Here is a 19,206-nt window from a genome sequence, read left to right on the forward strand (position 1 = left end):
GGAAGTAAAAGAATGAGCAAAAAAGAAGAAAGAAAACAATACTTCTTTTATTAATTGAACTTGAATTTACAACAACCAATCTTAGTGAATATTTTGCAGCCACTTGATTACCATTAGGCAAAGTGATTGATATAGGCTTGATTTTCTTGTATGTGTGAAAATCATGAAGGGATGGTAGACATGGTCTGTAGCTTCTGTATCTACTATCTATTGGTGGATTTACAATTAAGGGTTTGAATGTTTACCTATATTTGGAGATGCTTGAAAGCAGTCAAGGTTGAGATTAGAACTTAGTTTATTAGTATTGTGATTGCTTTGGTTGATGGATTCTTGAATTAATGACTTCAAAGCATTTTGTTGTGATGAAGTGAATGGTAGATATGATGTTGAAGCTTTTGGTTTGCCAAGAATGATATTGTTGTTTGTTGCTTCATGTGTCTGATCAATGGTTGGAGTGATGATATAGTTGTTGGCACTATTGGGATAATTTGGAGGAATACCATGTTTCTTGTAACAAGAATCTATGGTATGTCCAAGTCTTTGGTAGTATGAGCAAGTCTTTTGGCCTCTGCCCCTGCTAGGAACAGAAGACCTTCCTGTGATAGTAAATCTACTTGTCCCTCTAAATCCTCTCCATCTTCTTCTAAGTCTTAGGTCAGTGTTGCTTCCAAAGTGGTGGCAGAAAATCTTGGTTCATCAAGAATCATTTGCCTCTCTTGTTGAATTATGATGGAAAAGACCTTGTTTATGGAGGGAAGGGGGTCAAGTAACATGATTTGTGACCTGATAGCTGAGAATTAGTCATTCAATCCTCTTAAAAAGCGGATCACATAATCATTTTCTCTATAATTCAAAACATTGGGGATTGTGGAACACGAAAACTTAATATCAAAGGAGCAGAGTGGGATAGGCCTAAACTTATCTAATTGTTGCCATAACCCTTTCATTCAAGTATAGAAAATATCAACATAACTGTTTCCTTGTTTAATTGAGTGAATTTCACCAATGAGTTCAAAAATTTTATACATGACTCCTTAATGATATTGTTCTCGCAAATCATCCCATATTTCTTCAGCATTATCCATCCATATTACAGATTGTGCAATAGAGGGTTCTATAGACTGAGTAAACCATGATATAACTAAGTTATTACATCTTTTCCAGATTCCAAAAGTTTGATCATGAATAGGAGGTTTTGTGAAAGATCCATTAACAAATTCAAATTTGTTCTTGGTTTGTAAAGCCGTTGTCATGACACGAAACCATGGTGGATAATTTTCACCATATAAGAGGGAGGAAACCAAAACACTACATGGATTCTCATAAGGAAGCAAGTAGAAGGGACTTGTTGGATCCAAAACAGGGTTGATGATTATGGCAACCATAGATTGAAGGGTTGATGATTATGGCAACCATAGATTGAAGGGTTGATGATTATGGCAACCATAGATTGAAGGATTTTGAAGAAGAGATAGAAGAGGCAGGAAGCATAGAAAGTGTGATGGTAGTTCTGATCAGAGACACAACAGAGACACCCTTCAAAAGGATGCTCTGATACCATGTAAAATGGTATGAATCATCTTGTTGAAGAAGATGATGAATAGTGTAAGTAAAAGAATGAGCAAGAAAGAAGAAAGAAAACAATACTTCTTTTATTGATTGAACTTGAATTTACAACCAATCTTAGTAAAAAATGATTCTCCAATGCTTACTTTACAAGAGAGATCAGAAATATATTTATAAATGAGAAAAAGAACCCCTAAATTAACTAACAATAAAAGCAGAAAAGAGATAAAAAAGAAATTAAACAGAAAAACGAAAATAACAGAAAACAAAATAATACGAAAATGGAAAGATAACAAAGTCATTTTGTTTGGGCCTCATTTTAGTCTTTGGTGACGAGCTTCTCTTTTAACATATGCCAAATGTTTATTCTCTTATCGTATATAGTATTTACTGCTTTCAATTACTAATTGTGTAAAAAGTGAGTTTTGTACACTACCACCACTTTGTGAACGGTTTATAATAAACCGTTCATTTTTATATTGTATGTTGACAATTTTTTTATATAAAAAATGTCAATTTTAAAAACTCATAATGAAACCAATTCAACATCGTTTTTGTATTTGCCTATAAAACGTGAAAGCTTCCCAAAGAAAGGAGCTCATGATCAAATGAAATCTTTTTGTTAAAACTCTTCCTCCCGAGGTAATTAGATAGCGCTAACCATTGATCGTAATCATGCCATTTTCGTGCCTATTTACGTCAGAGGAGAAGGCTTATAGAAGCATCATAATTAGGATTTACATTCGATCTTAAATACGATGAAAACTTAACCTAAAACTAGTATATTAGTTGAAATAGACTCATAACTTTAATATCACATTGAATTTGTTGTGCTATCTAATGTGAGATTCCTAACCATTTTACTATAACCAACACAACCTTGCTAGTGGGAAGCACAGCCTTGTCAAATGTCCAATGTCTACAAAGATAAAAGTGATTTTCACCATAGTGTGAGATTACAAATACTATTGAGATCCTAGAGAGATATTATATTTTATCATACTTTTCATAGTAAAAACACTTTTTGTATTACATCCTTAGATTTTTACTTTTTATGTTTGTAAAGTTTTTATGCATTAAAATTCTTGACCTTATTCTTCTATGGCGCTATTTTTTATGAGTTATTTATCACTTTCGCAAGTCCCATTTCACAACTCAGAAAGGAGGGGAAATTAATTAAGTTTTTCCCATACTCCAACTATCCGTATTTTAGTCTTTATAAACATGTGCAAGTATACATGGCAAAAACAAATTTGGCCATCAATCTATTTTCTTATAAGTAAATTGATTCATTCATTAAAACAGAACAAGAAGTGCCAACCCAAATACAAAGAAAAACTTAATCAAGAGTGATTACTGCTAACAATATGAGTAATGCATGACTTTGATTCCTTCAGTTTCAAATCTTCTCATGTTTTATATTTTCCATGTTATAACAAATTTCGTCATGTTTTAAAAATCTAATATATATCTACACTTTATTTTCTAACTACACTTTTTTTCTTTTTCACTCATATTTGTTGATTTCTTCTTAATTTGTGTCAAATGAAATTATTTTAGTTAAACTTTATCAAATTTCTATATCATCTCTTTATAACCATAAATATCAAAGCATATAAAATAGTGTCAGTATTAATAATTCAAAACTAGTGTACAAAGTATTTTGCGTTTTTTTATACTACCAATGACATAGTGAAAGTAAAGAATTAATCTCTTTTAAGATATGTGATTGTCCTTTCGAACAAGTGTCGTTCACCTAAATTGAATTATTAAGTTTTTAATCTTTATGAGATCTGACACAATCTTATACTATTAGAGAAACTCCTTATTGGTGAGTATTTTGGATTGAAAATAAAATATTTCCTTATACGAGGAGATAACTTATCTTTTCCCGTCGTTAATAAAAGTATGACAAATGTATTGTTTTATTTTGTTTTAAAAATATTTGTATAGAAAATAATTAAATAGAATATATCATAATTTAAAAAACCAAAGAAGATAATTTACCTCTTTATACTAAAATACTTTATCCTCTTTTCCATTTGGTATATGATATTCACACTTTGCTGAATTCAGAAACCACAGCCACTATCAATATCTATGCCATGTGTGAATGTAGTATCCAATTCAGTGACCACCTCCCCTTCACAGCCTATATCCTAATCATGACCCGTGAACGAGACATGATTCTGTACAAACTCCTTCAAGTGAACAGAAGGATATCAAGTCAAATTTCACTTCAAATAAGGTAAACAAAAAAATTATTACATGGTCACGGGAAATAATCAAATTCGGGGAACTACTGTCAAACAATAAATGTAAAAAATTATTAAATGGTTACGGCAAAATAAACAAACTTGGGGAACGTATTGTCCAACAATAATTGTGCATGATTACATAATATTTTACTTTTGGGTATTACGAGTAGTACCTCTCATAATAAGTATTACTCCCAATAATCGAATTCTTGACTTTTTAGATATCTAAGAAATCTAATAAGGTTTTATTCTAATAGACCAATACCTTGTTGGTCATCATTACATAATATGAATGTTATTGAATCTATTTGTGAAATTGTTTAAGAAACCTTAAAAAATAATTTTATATTAGAATGCAAAATATTTAATATTTTGAAATGTTTGATTTAAATTTTTATGATAAACTTACTCAATTTATAGTGTTTAGACCATATTCTTTGCGTTTTATTTAAAATATGAATATCAATTAAATTAATAACTCCCCTCAATTTCATCTTAAAAACTTATTTTGTTCATTGTCCACTCCTTGATGATATGGCTTAAACTTTAGGCCTATTTTATATTCCTTCTTTTCTTTATTTCTTCTTCGTTTATGTACATAGAGGTGTGATTATGTATCAAAATGAGTTGGATCCATCATCCAATTTTCATTGTCCTTTCAATATTCAACTCAAATAAAAAACAATAACTATTTAATTAGTGTTTTGAGGTCCTACTGAAAAGAAGTCTCTAGACACCCTATTAAGTTTGTTACTCATGTGCTTATATTTAGCTAAATAATTTATTGAAATGTTCTCCTTTTAAACTTAAATTCATTAACACATCCTATTTTAACCTATGTTAGTCTAAAGTAGGTACAATGTCTCAAGTATACATCCCAACTATTCTAAGCTGGTTCATAAAGAATTTTTTGTTTTTCTTACGAGTAAAGAACTAATTTCTTTCATGATGTATAATTATTCTTCCCAACAAATGTTGTTCTTAAATATTGAACATTTGACATTTTGACTTTTTAGAGATCTAACAAGATTTTATATCACTAAACCAACATCTTATTGTTTCACTACTACCTTTGATCAAACTGACTGAAAAAATAAATTAGTGAAGGTTTATCCAGAAACCACTAATAAGTTGCAATACCAAAAAATTATAATTACCATTCAACACGCCTTATATAAGTAACGTGTTTATTTTAACAAAATCCAAATCCGCTAACCTATATACATGAACATCTTGATAATCTTCCCAGTGATAGAATCTATAAAAAAATGGACCCCTTCAATAATTAAATTAGTTGATAATAGTATTCTTTTATAGTATGATACCCTTCATTTCTTTATGGATGTGATGTTTTGCTGAGTGATCACTCATCTACACAACAATTAAGACGTGTCTAGCTAGTGCAATCTTGTGGGAAGATTATGATGGGATTTCTTTTTATTCCTCTAATATAATGCATATTCGTGCAATAAACTTCCTTTATTTAATTGTTAATTCTAAGAGGGTGTGCTTGTTACAACAATGTGGTTGTTATTTAGTAATCATAAGTCACATACTCAAATCTTAAAAATATTTTCTTCACTTGCAGGGTAAGAATACTTTCATCTATCATCCCGAATATATTAAATGGAAACTTTGTGCACTTGACTGTTTTTTTTATTTAGTTGTTAGATTCTAGTGGCCCCTCCAATTCCAATTATAACATCCTAATCAAACAAATGGACAGTTTTATTTACTTCTTTGGATGGAACATTAAGTACATTATCAACAAAATCTGATTCCTGAAAAAGAAATTTATTTTCATACCTAACCACCATGATTAATCTTTTGAGAAGGTGCCATTTGACGTTGATTTCTTAGTTAAAAGTTCTAGCTAGCACCAAATGTAGGACTACATCATAATAATTGGGCCAACTGGCGTCGGTTAACACGCCAGCTTAACAATGTTGATTGATTAGTCTAATATGATTTTTGGTGAAAAAGTAAATATATGATTCAATATTGATTGAAGTTTTGCATGAGAAGAATATGTTGAGTTTATCAATTGAAGTATAACATTGAATATATTGAATATAAGAGGATGAATGAAAGAGTTTATAAGTAACATAAATATATAGAACTAATAATTTAAGGTTGTGGTTCAAGACGTTTCACTTGTTACTCTCAATTCTTCCTATGTCATGATAATAATGGAACTTGTTAGAGCAGACTATGATGAGGGAGCCTCCAACCACAGGGGAATTCCATTGTTACTAAGGTATGAGAAGGGTGGAGAGCCACAAGTGAAACATCACATCCTGAACCAAAATCTTAAGACATTAGTCTCATAAGTCTTTTCTACTTATAATTTTTTTTTTATTCATTCTCTCATATCTAATATAAGACATCATACTTGAATAAACTCAAACATCTCTCCCTCAAGTGTGGGTACAACACATTTTTTGGCCCGATCTCCCTTAAGTCCACCATGTCTCAACTGAACCATCAATTCTGATATCACTTGTTGGACCAGACCGTGTCTGGGAAGCCTCCAACCATCGGTGATGCCATTGTTGCTGGGGTATAGGAAGTGTTGATAACCACAAATGAGACACCATGTCTTGAACTAAAGTTTGAATGCATTAGTTGCATTGGCCTTTTTTAATTATAAATTCTTTCACTTTTCCACTCATATCTAATGTGTGCCTTCACACTTGAATAAACCCAACAGAACTCCCCGATGGTTGGGGCCTCCCCGGTGGTTGGTGCCTCCCCAATTGTGGTATTGTTCAACAAGTAGTATCAAAATTAATGGTTCAACTAAGACATGGTGGGTTTAAGAGGGAACAGACCGATAAGTGTGTGGTGCCCACACTTGAGGGGGAAATTGTTGGGTTTATTCAAGTGTGAAATCACATATTGAATATGAGGGAGAAGTGAAAGAGTTTATAAATGAAAAATACACATGGAACTAATGCCTTAAGGATTTGGTTCAAGACGTGATATCTCACATGTGACTTTCTACTCTTCTCATGACATGGTAAGAATGAAACTTCCGGATGGTTGAAGGCTCCCTAGACGTGGCCTGGTTCAACAGTAAAAATGATATTTTAAAAAATAAATTGTGATAAACTTATGTTTTCCTAATTTTTAAATTGATTTTTTATACGCATATAGATAAAAATGGAAACTAAATAAGAGATATAGATAATATATTTATTATAAAAGAAAGTTATTAGATTGGAGTTGTTGAAATAAGACAACTACTAAAATACAAACCAAACTTTGCAGGCAAACTTTTCTTTCTTTATCAACAAGGCGTTGATATAGTAGTTTAAGGCCTCTCTAGATTCTCAAGGTCGAAGATTTAATTTCTGTGAGTAACACTTATTTGGAGAGACATTTATGAACCCAAAAAAAATTAGTTCTTTACCAAAAAGGTGAAAGAATATATTGCTATAAACTTTTCTTCCATTTTGGTTCTAATCATTAATACTTTTTAACATGGATGGTCCCCACTAACCCTATCAAACTTTTCTATAAGTACATTGCCTCATCAAGTACATTCACCCTTATCTATTAATTCTATTAATATATGATAAATTTAGATGCAAAAATATCTTTACTGTCGAAAATCCAATGGCCGATTATGGTCATAATAGTGTGAGTATTTCATGACACTGAAACATTTTCTTTCACATCTTTTACCTTTTAAATCCAACTCACTAACAAACTTTTAAAGATATGTTTTAATTAGTTCATAACCCTTGTTAATGTTGTAGATGTAGATTTGTATAAGAGATGTATCATATACTCATCACAAAATAAATTGAATAATGTAAATTTCAATAATTTTATATATATCTCTCAACTTTCATAAGTTTTCTTAAAATAAATCAAATTATCTCTTATATATGTTTTAATAAGTTTTCTTTCACATCTTTTACCTTTTAAATCCAACTCACTAAGAAACTTTTAAAGATATGTTTTAATTAGTTCATAACCCTTGTCAATGTTGTAGATGTAGATTTGTATATGAGATGTATCATATACTCATCACAAAATAAATTGAATAATGTAAATTTCAATAATTTTATATATATCTCTCAACTTTCATAAGTTTTCTTAAAATAAATCAAATTATCTCTTATATAGTTTTTATCATACTCATAAAAATATCTACATATAATGTAGATAACATTATTGTTTCAATTTAGACAAGTCTCATCTCATCATCTGCACTTCACAAAGTTGAAGCTTTGAAAGCATACAATTCTATCTCTTTAACTTTTTGTAGTTGTCATGGTTTAGTTAAAGAAGCTCAATGCCTATTCTTGGCCCAAAGGCCTTATAGCCTAAACCCACTCGATTGAATTTTAGATTTTAAACCCAAACTTTGTTGCAATTAGTCAACGGTCTATTTGTGGAAACATCAACTATCATCATAATAACACAAGCCATTATTCATTAAGCTAACATTATCAACGTTAAATGATTCCTTTGTATGTTAAAACAATATGGAGTGTGAATCTAGGTAATATTATAGCACTTCAATTAGAGTAAAAAAGTCATGGCATAGCATGTATTTTAATCAAACGAAAAATTAAGCAATTACAGATATTTTGAATAATGTGGAGTGGGAACATGGCATAATATTTAAAATGTTATATAGATTCTAGCTCCATATTTGTTACATAAAAAAAATTAGTCATGGCATAAAATTTTAGTGAGAATCTGTAATTGCTTAACCTTACTCATTCGATCCCAAATGTTTTTGAGTCCAAGAAGTCCATGCTAGACAAAAACATGATTTTTTGAACTTTATTATTTGAAACACAAATACAAGTTGACAACTTTTTCTTAGGATAAATGAAATAATTTCTTACTCTTACTAACTTCTTATCTTTTATATTTACACGTATTTCAAAATTGTATTTAAAAACCATAGGGATACCAAAACGGTATCCCTCATTTACCTTGCACAAAACATTTTCCATTGAAACATGACTCTTATATAAAGGGTAACATTTCAACTCGGACATTACACATAATTATGTCATCAAACACCCATTATAGTATGAATACACATTTTTTGTCCGACTCAGAAAATGTCCAAAACTATTTTGAAAGAAAGTTAATCGAATTCTCAACAAAAAAACCAAAAACAAAAAGATTTTTCTAAAAAATAAAATAAAAAATAACTTTTAGAAACTCAGATTTTTTTCCTAAAAAACCAAATAGTAAACTGATTTTAGTTTTCATTTATTTTGATTTTTTCGAAATTCAAAATATTAAATAAAACTATTTTTTATTGATTTTCTATTAATTTTTGGAATTATCAAAGTATACAAAAAACAAAAACAAAACATTATCTTATGGAAGCTTCTAGGATTTTTTTAGAATAAATAAATAATGCAAGAAAATAGAGAGTCAAATCAGTTTCATCAAAATCCCTAAAAGTGTGCAATCTGGTTTATCAAATTCAAATTTAAAATAACTTAATTTTAGGGATTAAGTAGTTAACTTTATATGTATGTTATGATAACACTACACACACTGAAAAGAGTAGAAACACTGAAAAAAACACAACAAATAGGCACATGGAAAAGTGAAATACAATATTTATTAATGAGTAGTTAATTTTATTTATTATTTTGTTAGTTTAGCAATACAATATTTCTTAATGAGTAAAAAAAGGTTAGTTTATTTTCTTCAAATAATTCATAAATATTTTCACTAATTATGTTATAAAGTAGTTATGTTGATAATAATCAACAAATTAATAATATAATAATTTATGAATAAGTAACTAACAACAAATAAGAAAATCCCCTTTTATGTAGATAATAATCAACCAACTTTTTTTAATAAATTTTTAGCATTTAATTAATGACAATTAAAATTTGTCAATAATAAAAATAATTAGAGTCTTTCCATTATAAAAGGATTATTAATTACATGAAAACATTTATAATAATAATAATTTTTTGGGATGAATCAAAGATGGAGGAGGGTCATAGAAATACTTCTTGTCCTCAATTCATCTTTGAACAGTTATGCTACTTTACTTCTTTTCACTCGATTAATTTCTAAATCTATTAAAAATAATAATAATATTTTCAATTAAATTACCAATTAATAAAACATATTTTCACTAATAAATAAAGATCAAAATCAATACTTTTTACAAAAAGTAAAATTTGCTAATCATATAAAGGATGGAGGAAGGGTCGCCTCTGAGGGCTTCTTTTTCTCAACTTATCCTTCAGACGGTTGCACTATGCCACTTCTTTCTTTAATTAAAACACTCAACCAACAAACATTTTATATCCAAGAACTACATAATCATGATTTCCTATTTATAATAGAGATACATAGGAACAAAGTCACATTGTCACATACAATGATAAATAAATAATTTTTATTGCTTTTTAATAATTAATTAAAATAACCAAATAATTTTGAAGTATAAAATAAGTCATATAATTTAGTGAGGGGGTTCTGTAAAAAACAGACAGATATGATGCTAATACCTCCAAACTTTGTAACCGACTCCCGAACCTGGATATCAATAATCCAAAGCCTAATTTGATTGGGCTAAAAGATTTTTCTACATTTTTGACCATAAAATGTAATGACAACTCTAATAAAGTCATGCAACGAAAAATTAGGGCACCACAGCTAGTGACTCTATAGGGGAACTACTTCAACAAATCTCTCATCATTATGGCAAACGCGAGAACGGGCTCAACAAATCCCTGGTTCATCATGACAAGCACATGAACTGCCTCAACAAATCCCTGGTCCACCAAAGCAAGCGCATGAAATGCTTTAACAATTCTCTGGTCCACCAAAGCAAGCGCAATAACTACTTGAACAAATCCTTGGTTCATTATAGCAAGCGCATGAATTGCCTCAACAAATCGCTGGTTTATCATGGCAAGCACATGAGCAGTCTTAACAAATCTCTGGTCCACCAAAGCAAGCGTGAGAACTGCTTTAACAAAATATCTGGTTCATAATGGGAAGCGTGGGAACTACCTCAACAAATACCTGGTTCATCATGACAAGTGCGGGAAATGCCTCAACAAATCCTTGGTCCAACAAAGCAAGCGTGAGAATTGCTTCAAAAAATCCATGGTCCATTACGGCAAGCGCATGAACTTGGTTAACAAATCTCTGGTTCTTCATGGCAAGCGTGGGAACTGCCTCAACAAATCTCTGGTCCACCAAAGTAAGCGCGAGAACTGCTTCAAAAAATCGCTGGTTCGTCATGGCAAGTGCGAGAACTTCCTCAAAAAATCCCTAGTACAACATCACAAGTGCGAGAATTGCCTCAAAAAATCACTGATTCGTCATGGCAAGCGTAGGAACTGTATCAACAAATCCTTAGTCTACTAGCAGAGCATCGATCTACTTCATCAAAATTCGATACTTTCTCAAAGGCGTTTTTGGGCCTTGATAAAATAATGTTCATTTCTCTACTAGTTACTTACCATGATATCTCTTAAATATTGGTTTGCTTGCTATCACATAAGCAACAAATAAAGAGGGACATATATGAATGCCCATTTTTGTAGCCTAGAAAAAGCTGAAAATCTTTTTTCTTTAAAAATAATAAACAAATGTTTTTGTAAAATAAAATACATAAACAATAAGCTTTTTATTATTTTTTATTTTGATTTTTTGAAATTTTAATATTAAATGAATAAAAAACTTATTTTTTATTCATTTCTTATAATTTATTTCAAATTTATTAAAATAATTAAATAAATGATACTAGTTATATTCTTTTAGAAGCTTCTTTGAATTTTCAGAATAAAAAAAGATAAATAAAATAAAATACCATGCCAAATAACCATTTTCAAAAAAATGGGATCATATCCCTTAAAAGATGGTGGATTTTTAAATTTAATGATAAGATAGTTTAGCAATTTGTTGGCAATGAGTGATATGTATGTTACTATAAATAGGAAGCTAGATTATCATTAGAAAACATGCCAAAAAGGCAAAAGAAAAATGTAAAAAAAAAAAAAATTCTAAAAAAAACAAAAAGAAGAGTAAGAGAGAGAAAAATAAAAAAGTGAGTGTGTGATCCAGTGCTAGTGAGCATAGTGCAATCCGTATGTAATTGTCCATCTCGTTGTCTGATTTATCATAATTTTTTACACCAGAGTTGACTGGAAGACTGGACACTCATAGCGTGACAAGTTAACCACGCCTACCAATACCTTGCCACACTAGATTCGTGACTCCTACTCGGGGTGGAATCGCGTGTACACATGTCACAGTTAAATACCATGCACCCCACTATCTAGTCAATCACTTGCTTCCATATGCCACCCTCTTTCTCCTACCCAAACGCAGACTGACACGTGGCTAATTCATCCTATTTCTTGTACTCTATTGCACACAATATCTAATCAGGTTTTATTTTATCCTATTTTTACACTACTAAATCATGATCTTGAATTAAGAGAAGTATAAACTTTTACCAATTTTTCTTATTTATTTCATATAAAAAATATCTATGAGAAATTAATTGTTTATAAATATTAATTGCAATGACACTTTAATGGGTAAATAACAATTTAAAAAAGCAGAAATTTATCAACCAATTAAAACCCTTTTTTTAATTAAATAAGTATTATCATTAACCAGAATTAATTAATAGTTAAAAAAGTTTTATTTGCATCAAAACTTTTCATAATACAATGATTATCATTATCAATGTTTATAAAATCCATATATGATATAAATTTTGGCATTAATGAAAGATGGAGGGGTCATGGAAACACTTATCGCTCTCATATTATCTTAGAACAGTCGCGTTATGCCTCTTCTTTTTTACTCGATTAATTCCTAAAATTAACAAAAAAATATTATATTCAATTAAAATAAAATTTAATAAAAAATAATAATTTTTTACTAATAAATAAGTAATAAAATCAATACTTTACAAAAAATAAATAAAAATGACTAACTACATCAAGGATGGAGGGATGGTCACCCTGAGGGCTTCATTTCTTTAGCTCAGACTTTGGACGGTCGCACTACACCGCTTCTTTCCTTAATTAAAACACTCAACAAACAATCACTTTTGTTGAAGTAGTTCCCCAACAGAGTCACCAACTATTGTGCCCTGATTTTCGACTGTACGACTTTTTAGAGTCACAACTACATTTTATGCTAAAAAATATAGAAAAATATTTTAGCCTAATCAAATTGGGCTTTGGATTATTGATATTCAGGTTCAGGAGTCGGTTACGGAGTAAAAAATATATTACCATCCTATCAGCCCATTTTAAACAGTACCCCTCACTAAATTATATGACTTATTTTATACTTTAAAAATATTTGGTTATTTTAATTAATTAATTATTAAAAGGGTTTTATTTATTTATTTTTGTGTCTGACAAGGTAATCTTGCTTCTACGTATCCTTATTGTAAATAGGAAATTAAGATTACGTAGTTCTTTGATAGAAAATGTTTGTTGGTTGAATGTTTAATTAAGGAAAGAAGCGGCGTAACACGATTAACCAAAAGATAAGTTGAGAAAAAGAAGCCGTCAGAGGCGATATTTCCTATATCCTTTATATCATTAGGAAAAAAAATTTATTGTCGTAGAAATGACTAATTTTGATCTTTATTTAGTAGCGATTTTTTTTATTAATTATTAATTTAATTGAAAATAGTATTTTTTTTATTGATTTTAGAAATTAATCGAGTAAAAACAAACGGCGTAGCGCGACCGTTCAAAGATGAATTGAGGATGAGAAGCGTTTCCACGACCCTCCTCCATCTTTGATTAATCCCAAAAAATTACTATTATTATTATAAAGATTTTCGTGTAATTAATAATCTTTTTATAATGGAAGTATTCTAATTATTTTTATTATCGACAACTTTTAATTATTTACTAAAAATAAAAGTTTAATTAATTTCTAGAAAGTCATTAAAAAAAATGATTAACTATTATCTACCTAAAGTGGATTTTCATTGTATGTAACTAGTAAAGAAATAAACACTATTTTGTCAAGGCTCAGAAAAAACCTTTGAGAAAATACCAAATTTTGATGAAGTAGATCGATGCTCTCTTGATAAACTAGGGATTTGTTGAGGCAATTCCAACACTTGTGATTACAGATTGGGGATTTGTTGAGTCAGTTCCCGTGCTTGACATAACAAACTTGGTATTTGTTGAGGCAGTTATCGTACTTGCCATGATGAACCAAAGATTTATTGAGGCAGTTCCCACATTTGTCAATGTGAACCAGATATTTGTTGAGGTAGTTCCTGTGCTTGCCATGATTAACTAGAAATTTGTTGACGCAGTTCCCACACTTGCATTGATGAACCATGGATTTGTTAAGGCAGTTCCTGTACTTGCCATGATGAACTAGGGATTTGTTGAGGTAGTTCTCGCGCTTGCTGTGATAGACTAGAGATTTGTTGAGGCAGTTCCCGTGCTTGACGTGAAGGACCAGGGATTTGTTGAGGCAGTTCCCGCGCTTGCCGTGATGGACCAGACATTTGTTAATGTAGTTCTCGCGCTTGCCTTGATGGACGAGGGATTTGTTGAGGCAGTTCCCACACTTGCTGCGATGGACCAGAGATTTGTTGAGGCAGTTCCCGTGCTTGTTGTGATGGACCAAAGATATGTTGAGGTTGTTTCCACACTTTCCTTGATGGACCAGAGATTTGTAGAGGCAGTTCCCGCGCATGCCGTGATTAAATTTTAGGGATGTCATAACATATCGGTACTGGAGTCCGACAATGCGAATTTTGGAAAGAACATTCTGGTGTCTAAGTCTAGCAACGTCAAAACATTTCAGTGTTTGAGTCCGACAATGTTCATGAAAGGATTTTGAAGCACATCAAGTACGAGGTCCTAGAAAATATGATTTTGGAACACTTCAGGCACATGGTCCTGGAAAATACGAGTTGAAACACTTCAGGCTCATGGTCATGGAAAGTATGATTTAGAAACACTTCAGGCACATGGTCCTGGAAAGTATGATTTTGAAACACTTCAGGCATGGGTTCCTAGAATGTATGATTTGAAACACTTCAAGCATGGGTTCCTGGAATGTATGATTTTGAAACACTTCAGGCATGAGATCTTGGAAAGTATGACTTTTGAAATACTTCAGGCTCGAGGTCTTGGAAAGTATGATTTAGAAATACTTCATGCACGGGGTCCTATAAAGTATGATTTTGAAACACTTTAGGCACGAGGTCCTGGAAAGTGTGATTTGAATCACTTTAGGCACGGGGTCATGGAAAGTATGATTTCGAAACACTTCAGGCATGTGGTCCTAGAAAGTATGATTTTGAAATACTACATGCACGAGGTCCTAGAAAGTATGACCTTTGAGACACTTCAGGCACGAGGTCCTGGAAAGTATGACTTTGATGTACGTTAGGCACAGGGTCTTGGAAAGTAGGATTTTGAAACACTTCAGGCACATGTCCTAGAAAGTATGACTTTTCAAACACATTAGGCATAGGGTCCTAGAAAATGACTTTTGAAACATATCAGACACGGGGTCCTAGAAAGTAGGATTTTTGAAACACATTAGGCATTGAGTCTTAGAAAGTATGACTTTTGAAACACATCATGCATAGAGTCCTGGAAAGTATGACTTTTGAAAAACATAAGGCATAGGGTCCTGAAAAGTAGGATTTTTGAAACAAATCAAGCATGAGGTCGTGGAAAATATGACTTTGATGCACATTAGGCACAGGGTCCTGGAAAGTATGTTTTGAAATGTTATTGTAATGATATGATTGTTTGTTGATATGTGATGCATGATATTTATGTTAATATTTGTACTATAATGATTAGTGTATGAATGTTACTATACGTTGTTTGGTATGATGATGCATAAATGCATGTAGGTATGATATGAGTATTATATGCTTTTTTCAATGTAATGAAATTAGGGGTACGATCGTGCACCAATGTTCTAATGTATCATTCATGATTTATTTTTTGGATGGAACTCATCAACTTAGATGGACTCGACTGAAGCAACTATTGTCGTCTTCTGTTGAGTGGCACAATAACTTTTCACCCATCAAAATTTGCCTCGGTTTACCTGAAGACACATTTTTTAAGGTGATCCGTAATATTGCTCCAATATAATGTTGAGGACAATGACTAAATCCAATCATACTGCCCCAATGTAGGCTGACTAGGAATTCTTGCTAGAGTGTTGGTTTTCTTGTAACAACAACAAATTCTCCAATGTGCTTTTTTTGTCTACATTCAACATGCTTAGATTCTCTAAAAGTTGCCTCAATTTGTTTAGTAGCAAGTCTTCATCTTGAGGGTGTTCATTTTATTTTCTCTAATTTTTGCCCAAAATACCTTATGTAAGTACCTATCGGGAATTCTCTCAATTTTTTATGATCCTAAGCCGCATTTGCAGATTTTTGACTTAGAACAACTCATTTACCTAGGTTTCCCATGTGGGTATTCAACCTAGCACTCTTTTATTTTGGTTTTGGTTTTTTGTGAACATCATCAGATGTGACGACTTGACTTGGTAGAAAACAGAAGACTTGTATGAGTCATTGTTGAAGTTGTTCTTGATGGTGATAACTTCAGATCTTTCCTTGTTTGATTAAGAGATTTTGATTTCCAGAGCTATGAGAAACAACTTCACTACTGCACCGGTTTTAGGTTTCTTGTATTTTTCCACTAGAAAATGGGATCAACCCAAAAGTTGTCCCAATTTTGGGATTGTAATTTTCCACCAGAAAATATGATGAACCCAAAAACTGACCCAATGTGAGAGAATTAGAGTCCTCATTCAATTCAAATTGATGTGGTAGACTTGGACTATAAGGCTTGAGACTATGAATCAACTTAAAATCTGCCCTAAATGAAAGGCTTTCATTTTCCCTTTGCTTTAATGCTTCTTATTTAATGCATAACTCTTTAAGAAGAAACACTGAAAAAACAACGAGCATACAAATTTTAGCAAGTGTTTGGGCTATGAGTGGTGATGTGGTTTTGATGATATAATTTATTTTGTGTTTAGGCTATAAGTCGAAGTGGTGATAGAATTTAGTTTGTGCTTAGATTGTGAGTGGTGGTGAGGTGGGAAAATGAATTTTAACTTATGCATTAAAGATAAGATATTTTATAAAAAAATTATTACTTCAATGGAGTCAATGTTTTTTTATTATAATGATGCACATCTTAGACAAATAAGTCCTCGACAAGGTCTTTTTAGGCTTGTATCGTGGCTTGGCTATGAGTTTTCAAGAAAAAAGATCTAATGCTCGAAAAATTTTCTTTCCAATGCCCACCTTTGACCTTTCTTCTTTATCCTACAATCAATAGTTTTCTAGCATGACATTTAATTATCAAGATAATTTTCAGGATTGTGATAAGAATGCCCTAAGATTTAGGCGACAATTTTCTATGAAGAGGCGTTGCGTTTATGGTTATTCATATTGCACTTTAGTTTGCCTATACATTAGTCACTTTATATTGCAATTTTCTCAGCTGGTTTTTTTATCCACAGTTTTTACTTTTTTTGCACTTTAAGTTAGGAACGTTCTTTATATTCTCTTATACATCATTCACATGAGTGATGTGAGAATATATTAATTTCTTTAATAGTTGAATGTCAAGGAAAATGGTTAAAAAATTATCCTCCGTAAGTTACTGACATATTGGGGATTATTTAAAAATTATCTCCTTTCATGATGTCTAGGCTCAAATGGGATAACTAGGGATATCTCGTTAGTGTTTAGGAATTACAAAGAAGCCTTGTGTCATCATAAAAATCTGACTGAAGATATACATCATTTTGGGGTTTTTATTTGCATCATCCTCCGTTTCATTTGATTTTTGAATCAAGTATATCATATTAATGCATGTATTAATTTTGGGTTTATTTTGTTGTGTTATTTTTGGGATAAAGTGTAGCTAATGTGGTTGGTGGGGGTGAGATATGACATGGTGAAATTTGCATGATCAATACATTAGTATATACTCCTTAAAAATATATGCATTAGAAAATAATTCTTTATACATGATCTAATAAGATCATGTGTGCCATATACCATAGACCTAAAGCGTTGGGGGAGATAAATAAAGGTGTTACATTATTATAGTGACCATTTGAGTGAGTTATTCACAAATGATTTTCTCAAACCAAAACCTTTCTTGAAAGCATATCAATCCTGATTTGATCATACTCTACACCTTGTTCTTCAATTGATCACAATCCTCCGTGAGATGACCAATTGCCACTGCATGATATTCACAATGTACATTTGGATTGAAACTTTTTGGGTATGGAGGTTCTACTTTCTTCAAGGGGACAAGAGTCAACATGAATCTCTGAAAAAGTTGTGGTAGTAATTCAGAGTGGGTCGTAGGAATTGAGTCATACAAATGTTTTCTTTTTCGTTTTCGGGACCTCCCTTCTTGACCTTGAATGTGAAGGTAACATGGTGCTCGCAAAAAATCTGACATCTTGGGATGAACAAAGGTCTCACTCAATGAGGTTTTTGCCTCCATTCTTGCACATTCTTGATGGATTACTTTGTTAGCCGAGCCCCTCACAATTTTGCCGCTACCTAGGCTATTCTGTATTCTTTCCCCAACAAAATTATCAAGTGGCGAAAGTCCAACGAGACACCTCCCTATCATTATATCATAAAGTGGTGGTTGTAGAATATCAATAAACATCGAAATATTAACTTCGTCAAATATTTTGGGCTTCACCTGGGCAACCATTTCTGCTCACTGATGGGCATATTCCATGAAGGCCTCATCATTTGTTTTTTGACATTTTCTTAAGCATAATCCTATTATGAGCCAGATCAATTTTGCATCATATTGCTAAGGAAATCATTACACATGTCCTTGAAACAAAGGATATGAGGACGCTCAAGACGTATGTAATAAGTAGTGGCAGCTCTAGATACGCTTTCTTGAAAGACATGAACTAGCAAATTGTCATATTTTGTATAAGGAGTCATTTTTCTAGCATACATAGTCAGATGATCCTTCGAACAAGACGTTCCTTGATATTTGTCAAACTCAGGCATTTTGAATTTGGATTGCACCAACAAATTTGGGACTAAGCACATGTTTGCGACATCCTTTAGACCATATGAGCTTGCTTCCTCAATGACTTTGATCCTCTCTTCTATGGAATTAATCTTCCTTGATCTTGGGGATTCATAGAATTGTGTGGAGTGCAATAGTGGTTGGGATTGATGTAACACCATGAATTTTCTGTATATGTTTTATTAATTATTTATTTTATCAACGATTAAACTATAGTTAAGTGTTAGTCTTGTTTTGTGATTTTCTATTTGGTGGTAAATTTTTGTAATTTTCTGTGACGAAAGGTTTTTGAGTTGTTGTCGGGC

The sequence above is a fragment of the Lupinus angustifolius genome, chromosome LG01 (genome assembly GCF_001865875.1).
Source record: "Lupinus angustifolius cultivar Tanjil chromosome LG01, LupAngTanjil_v1.0, whole genome shotgun sequence".
Classification (NCBI taxonomy): domain Eukaryota; kingdom Viridiplantae; phylum Streptophyta; class Magnoliopsida; order Fabales; family Fabaceae; genus Lupinus; species Lupinus angustifolius.